Here is a 7,359-nt window from a genome sequence, read left to right as displayed (position 1 = left end):
CAACATCTGCCAGTGGATGGTAAATGCCTGGGCTGATTCAGTCTCATCTGTGGTCCGAGCTTTCAGGAAGGCAGGAATTGTCACTGAACTAATAAACGGCAACGACACTGACTCCATTAATGACGACTTCGACGTCATCCATGTTGGATGCCGTATTCGCTCAACTGTTTAATTCGGACACTGAAGAAGAAGAATTGGAGGGATTTGTGAATGAGCTATAACTTCATAAAGTGAGCTTTACATTTTTATTTAGTGTGTTGTGTTGTGTGACATTAACGTTTGAGCAACGTTGAGTTATTGATATATTGTTATTGCTCTGCACTATTTCACGTGTTACTATATTGTGATTGCACGTTTGATTTACGTAACACGAGTAAATCAGCTGTTTATTCATTTTGGGAGTGAACGGAGTTGTCAGAACGCTGGTTTGTTATCTATTAATAAAGTTTGACTGACCTATCTGACTGTTTTGTTGACATAGGTGCGCCTTATAATCCGGTGCGCCTTATATATGAACAAAGTTTTGAAATATGCCATTCATTGAAGGTGCGCCTTATAATCCGATGCGCCTTATAGTGCGGAAAATACGGTAACCTCTGGTGAGATATAAGGAGTGTCACTGTCACATACCAGCAGGTGGCTGCACCTTTTCCATGGCCAAGATGTGTGGAGGCTGCCACACCACTGATGAGACATAAAAGGAAGAAGAAAGGTTTTTTCTTCTTCTCTCTAATCAGGCTCTTTGTCTTCCCTTCAGATTATAGAGCTGCCCTCAAACATGTCAAACAAACAGCACAGAGAACCCCACTGAGAGAAGGAAGGTGGGGGGTGTGACAGAGAGAGAGAGAGAGAGAGAGAGAGAGAGAGAGGGAGAGAGAGAGAGAGAGAGAGAGAGAGAGAGAGAGAGAGAGAGAGAGAGAGAGAGAGAGAGAGAGAGAGAGGCTCACACTGAAGCCATCGGAGGCGAAGACAACATCAAGCGAAGGTTACTTCCTGTCCTTGGTCTCTGGAGGGCACCTTGACCATGGACCCGCATGGAGGACTACATCCTGAACCGTCCTTGTGAAAGCCAAGCTTTTTCTTCCTGGAATTCATTTTGTGGAGAGAACAAGACGCAGCCAGCGTGACGACTGGGATGTGTGTGTGAGTGTGTGTGTGTGTGTGTGTGTGTGCGTGTGTGTGTGAGCTGGTCCTGATGCCAGGTCCTGGACTGTGTGTGTAGACAATAGAGCTGGTCCTGATGCTAGGTCCTGGACTGTGTGTGTAGACAATCCTGCTGAAGAAGAGGAACAGGTCCTGATGCCAAGTCCTGGACTGTGTGTGTAGACAGTCCTGCTGAAGAAGAGGAACAGGTCCTGATGCCAAGTCCCGGACTGTGTGTGTAGACAATAGAGCAGGTCCTGATGCCAAGTCCTGGACTGTGTGTGTAGACAATAGAGCAGGTCCTGATGCCAGGTCCTGGACTGTGGGTGTAGAGAATCCTGCTGAAGAAGAGGATCAGGTCCTGATGCCAGCAGGTCCTGGACTGAGGGGGACCAGTCCTGCTAGCTGAGATACATTGGCATAGACAGATGAGGAGGCACCAGGGACCACCATTCAGTCCTGGGTATGGTCACACACACACATGTGCATGTTGGAGAAGTGTGTTCACTCATCTTCACTACACACCTTACCAAACCTTACCTTATCTTACCTTACTTTACATTACCTTACCTTACTTTACATTACCTTACTTTACCTTACCTTACCTTACCTTACCTTACCTTACTTGCAGAAGAGAATTGTATATGTTTGTAAACAAACCTGTTTGACATAGGGCCACATGACTCCTACTACTACCAGACATCTTTAGCACTGCCACACCATGTGTGCTAACTTAATGTGTGTTGTGTACTACCACACATCTTTAGCACTGCCACACCATGTGTGCTAACTTGACATGTGTTGTGTACTACCACACATCTTTAGCACTGCCACACCATGTGTGCTAACTTGACATGTGTTGTGTACTACCAGACATCTTTAGCACTGCCACACCATGTGTGCTAACTTGATGTGTGTTGTGTACTACCACACATCTTTAGCACTGACACACCATGTGTGCTAACTTGACATGTGTTGTGTACTACCAGACATCTTTAACATGTGTGCTAACCTGACATGTGTTGTGCATTGTTCAGCACAGTACAGCAGGTCATGTGTGCTAACTTGATGTGTGTTGTGTACTACGAGGCATGTTTAGCAATGCCACATTACGTGTGCTAAGATGACATGTGTGCTAACCTGACATGTGTGCTAACCTGACATGTGTGCTAACCTGAGATGTGTGCTAAGCTGACATGTGTGCTAACCTGAGATGTGTGCTAACCTGAGATGTGTGCTAACCTGACATATGTTCTAAGATGACATGTGTGCTAAACTGACATGTGTGCTAAGCTGACATGTGTGCTAACCTGACATGTGTGCTAACCTGACATGTGTGCTAACCTGACATGTGTGCTAACCTGAGATGTGTGCTAAGCTGACATGTGTGCTAAGCTGACATGTGTGCTAAGCTGACATGTGTGCTAAACTGACATGTGTTGTGCTTGTGTCATCACAGGCCAGCAGGTCATGTGTGAAAGGTGTGGCGTTCTCCTTCCATGTTTTTTCTTGTGGTTATGTCACTGTCACCTCTTCTGGATCTCTTCTCTCACTCTCTTGTCGGCCAATTATCTTCTTCTTCCTCCCTCCAGCCAGAGTGGCTATTCATTGTGTGGCCATGTTGTCACGTTGAACCTGAGTGAAGCGAGCCCTCCGTGTGGACTCATAGGCAGGCATCAGCCACTTCCTGTTACATTGCAGACTAAATCCGGAGCGAATATGCAAATATGACGTAGCTAGCTTGGTGACGTAGCTTGGTGATTTAACACCCAATTCCAAGCCTCCATGCTGAGTGCCAAGCAGGGAGGTAATGGCTCCCATTTTTATAGTCTTTGGCCGGGGTTTGAACTCACAACCTAGCCATCTCAGGGCGGACACTCTAACCACGAGGCCACTGAGCAGGTCAAATGTGCACGTTACATTTTACTGATGGATCAGAAAAACAGTTACAATGTTATTAAACTTAATGTTAAAGATATGATTTATCTAAGTTATCCACTCCAAATTGCAGACAATTATTGTACACAACTTTGTTTATGTAACAATAAATCTGTTCTCCATACATTCTGAATTCTAAGCTTTGAGCGTCAAACATATGTTTATGTTCCATCATTTCCTGTTAAATAAACATTATTATTTGAGTACAAGTGTAGGCATCGCACATCATTCCATTTGACAGAGCGCTCAGAGCAAGTGAACACGTTGTAACTCCGCCATGCACCAACCTCGACCCAGCTCCTTCTAAATAACGTTGTAACTCCGCCATGCACCAACCTCGACCCAGCGCCTTCTAAATAATGTTGTAACTCCGCCATGCACTAACCTCGACCCAGCTCCTTCTAAATAACGTTGTAACTCCGCCATGCACCAACTCTACCCAGCTCCTTCTAAAAATGTCGGCCGATCTGCTGGACAATTTTCCTAACACTTGAATGCACATTCAAAAATGAACTGAAAAAAATGATGAGTTTTTAATTATTCTCTTAGTCTGAATTGATTGTGAAATAATGTGTGTAGAAGTTGCCCTCTGGTGGGTTCCTCAGACTGTCAGGAGAGCCCGCAATTCTGTTTTATTTTCACCCAATGGTGCAAAGTCTTTTGCTTTTCAGCACAGTGTCTTTTCTGCGTCTGTGTCTCTCAGACGCAGCACCTCCAACTGCAAGTACTTGTCTCAACACGGCTGCTGCTAATAAAGGCCACAGTTGATTAGATAACAAGGCCCACCTGGGCCATCTACGCACATGTCGCTGTCTTCGAGGCCGGTCCTGACACACCCCGTTCCGCGGCAGGCCCGCAGGCCACGCCCCCCTCCACACACACAGTGGTTCAGCATATTCAGATCTATTGTAATGCATCTGCATATACTAAGTCATGCAAAGTTGATTTATTAGGTTTTAACAGAAGTGGTAGAAAGACAACTTCAAAAATGTGTTATCCATTATACTTTATCTTTTAGTCCACTCAAATGTTGACTAAAACAAGATTAAATCTAAATCAATTTAGATGACTAAAATATGACTAAAACTAAAATACATTTTGGCCAAAAGACTCTGACTTAAAGGACATTAAAAACTGCTGCCAGAATGAACACGGTTGTCAAACTCACTTCCACATGGGGACAAAATGGCAAAGGTATACTTGAGATTGCGAGCTGAACAGGATTATTGACCGACCAGCTGCACCACTTGCACCACCTGCACCACCTGCACCACCTGCACCACCTGCACCACCTGCACCACCTGCACCAGCTGCACCGTACAACACACAACTAACAAAGCATTGATGTTTATGCTAATGTGCGCTCATTTTAGAGATACAGAGGAGTTATGTGTCACTTTTGTAACACTGGTGTGGGCCAAATGTGCATTTTTTTAATATCTGCTTAAAGAGTTCTATTTTCCGACAGTCTGAGAGTCCTTAAATGCATCGTGACTGGTGATCAGAGGGAGATAAGATACTACGGTAGTGGCTGAGATGACGTTTTCACAAAGTGATTGTTGATCCACCGTCTCCTCGTCATCCGTTTAACAAAAGTTAAAACAATTTTTCTTGTTGAGTCTTGTTCACGAGTGAGGGAAGAGTGGATCGTGAGATCGACAGGCGGATCGGTGCGGCGTCTTCAGTAATGCGGACGCTGTATCGATCCGTTGTGGTGAAGAAGGAGCTGAGCCGGAAGGCAAAGCTCTCAATTTACCGGTCGATCTACGTTCCCATCCTCACCTATGGTCATGAGCTTTGGGTTATGACCGAAAGGACAAGATCACGGGTACAAGCGGCCGAAATGAGTTTCCTCCGCCGGGTGGCGGGGCTCTCCCTTAGAGATAGGGTGAGAAGCTCTGCCATCCGGGAGGAGCTCAAAGTAAAGCCGCTGCTCCTCCACATGGAGAGGAGCCAGATGAGGTGGTTCGGGCATCTGGTCAGGATGCCACCCGAACGCCTCCCTAGGGAGGTGTTTAGGGCACGTCCCACCGGTAGGAGGCCGCGGGGAAGACCCAGGACACGTTGGGAAGACTATGTCTCCTGGCTGGCCTGGGAACGCCTCGGGATCCCACAGGAAGAGCTGGACGAAGTGGCTGGGGAGAGGGAAGTCTGGGCTTCCCTGCTTAAGCTGCTGCCCCCGCGACCCGACCTCGGATAAGCGGAGGAAGATGGATGGATGGATGGATGGAAAACAAGTTTTGTTCAATTCAACTATTGCTACTTTTGGTGATAACTTGACACTCTTAGTAAGAATGGTTACTCCACTGCATCCTCTTGATACCACTGTGCCCTGGGGCAGTGGTTCTCAAACCAGTAAAAACCTGGTGTTCCAAGTACCACTGGAATGTTCCAAGTACCACTGGAATGACCAACATTCAAATACAGTAGCGCATTAGGTGTAGGAATTCATTAAAAACAAGGCAGAGGTTAAATTTAACAAGTATATTTAATATTTTGGGCCACTGTATCACTACACACAGTTTGAACAGTAACACTGTGTTTGAATCTAGGAAAATAAAACATTGTACTTTAACCAAATATTTGGCATATCACTAGATGGAGCCCCGGTGGTACACGTACCACAGTATGAAAATCCTTGGAGCACCGGTGGTACACGTACCACAGGATGAAAATCTCTGTCCTATATGGGCTCCACTTTTTACTTGCTGAAATAGTCCATGTTGGCAGGATGCATATTGATGTTCCAACGAGGGGGAGTTCATTCTATGAAATGACTTTTACACAATGAGTTGCTAAGTTCCTCTACAAAGTTGCTTTGATTGATGTTTGTCAACCAAACTTGTCAAATGTTAGCAATGTGTGATTCTTAGTCTGGTAAATGTAGTCCAGCACATTTGGTGTGGATCGGTGAAACTCCTTGAAGTGTGTTTGGTCAATCGCGTTGAGCGGTGTGAGAAATGTCAAGTAATCTGTCTAGCAAGTGAAATAACAGGATGTCCGTGTAGTCTCTTTGTCTGAGAAATAAAACAATAGCACAGGCAACACACGTGTTGACAAATGTACACACTTTTGTGCAGTAGACTTGCATGAACAAATATTACACTGAAAGTGGACAGAAGTACAATGTCTTCCTTTACTGCTGCTGAGCCTGGCAGATACCAGCCTGACAGATACCGGCCTGACAGATACCAGCCCGGCAGATACCAGCCTGACAGATACCAGCCTGACAGATACCAGCCTGATAGATACCAGCCTGACAGATACCAGCCTGACAGATACCAGCCTGACAGATACCAGCTCGGCAGATACCAGCCTGACAGATACCAGCCTGGCAGATACCAGCCCGGCAGATACCAGCCTGACAGATACCAGCCTGACAGATACCAGCCTGATAGATACCAGCCTGACAGATACCGGCCTGACAGATACCAGCCTGACAGATACCAGCCTGACAGATACCAGCTCTGCAGATACCAGCCTGACAGATACCAGCCCGACAGATACCAGCCTGACAGATACCAGCCTGACAGATACCAGCCTGACAGATACCAGCCCGACAGATACCAGCCTGACAGATACCGGCCTGACAGATACCAGCCTGAGCTGCAGACAAGCCTGAGACTGGAGGTGTCTGAAGTGAAGCAGATAGGAGAGGAGCAAAGGCAGGAGGCAATGAAGTAAAATAAGATGATCAAGTCAATAAGGAGGAGACTGACATGGTGCAAATTGTAGGCTACTTAGTGGACTTTTCTTCAGGTGCAATCTGAAATCCAATCCAAGATCTATATCAAAGAGTATGTATAGGTTGTGTATTAGGCTTTTTGTTGGGAGTGTCCACAGTGAAGCCAACATCACAATGCAGAGCCGCCTAATTAACAAAAAGCTTATGCCGTGTCGCCCCTATAAAAATATGCATGATTTATTATAAGCCTTATGCACGGCAACATTCCATATTGAATATTGGTGTGTTCATCACAGGCGGTCACATGGTGTGATGAGTACAGTACACAACATTCCATATTGAATATTGTTGTGTTCATCACAGGCGGTCACATGGTGTGATGAGTACAGTACACAACATTCCATATTGAATATTGTTGTGTTCATCACAGGCGGTCACATGGTGTGATGAGTACAGTACACAACATTCCATATTGAATATTGTTGTGTTCATCACAGGCGGTCACATGGTGTGATGAGTACAGTACACAACATTCCATAATCATCTACTGAGCTGGCTCATACATATGTTAAAAATAAGTTGATTGAATAAAG

At 45.6% G+C, this 7,359-nt stretch overlaps 1 protein-coding gene across 1 annotated transcript in view; it reads left to right on the top strand.

Moving 5' to 3' along the window:
- The first annotated feature begins 948 nt into the window (after window positions 1–948).
- The window catches only part of lingo3b (leucine rich repeat and Ig domain containing 3b), a 61,261-nt gene continuing 54,850 nt past the window's right edge, over window positions 949–7,359 (top strand). The window contains exon 1 of the mRNA XM_061978683.1: window positions 949–1,606. The gene's annotated coding sequence lies outside the window, so the exon portion shown is untranslated. The remainder of the gene's footprint in view (window positions 1,607–7,359) is intronic.

Source organism: Nerophis lumbriciformis, linkage group LG19 (assembly GCF_033978685.3).
Source record: "Nerophis lumbriciformis linkage group LG19, RoL_Nlum_v2.1, whole genome shotgun sequence".
Taxonomy (NCBI): domain Eukaryota; kingdom Metazoa; phylum Chordata; class Actinopteri; order Syngnathiformes; family Syngnathidae; genus Nerophis; species Nerophis lumbriciformis.
Note: the sequence above shows the minus strand (reverse complement) of the source record. Positions and strands in the feature narration are given on the sequence as shown.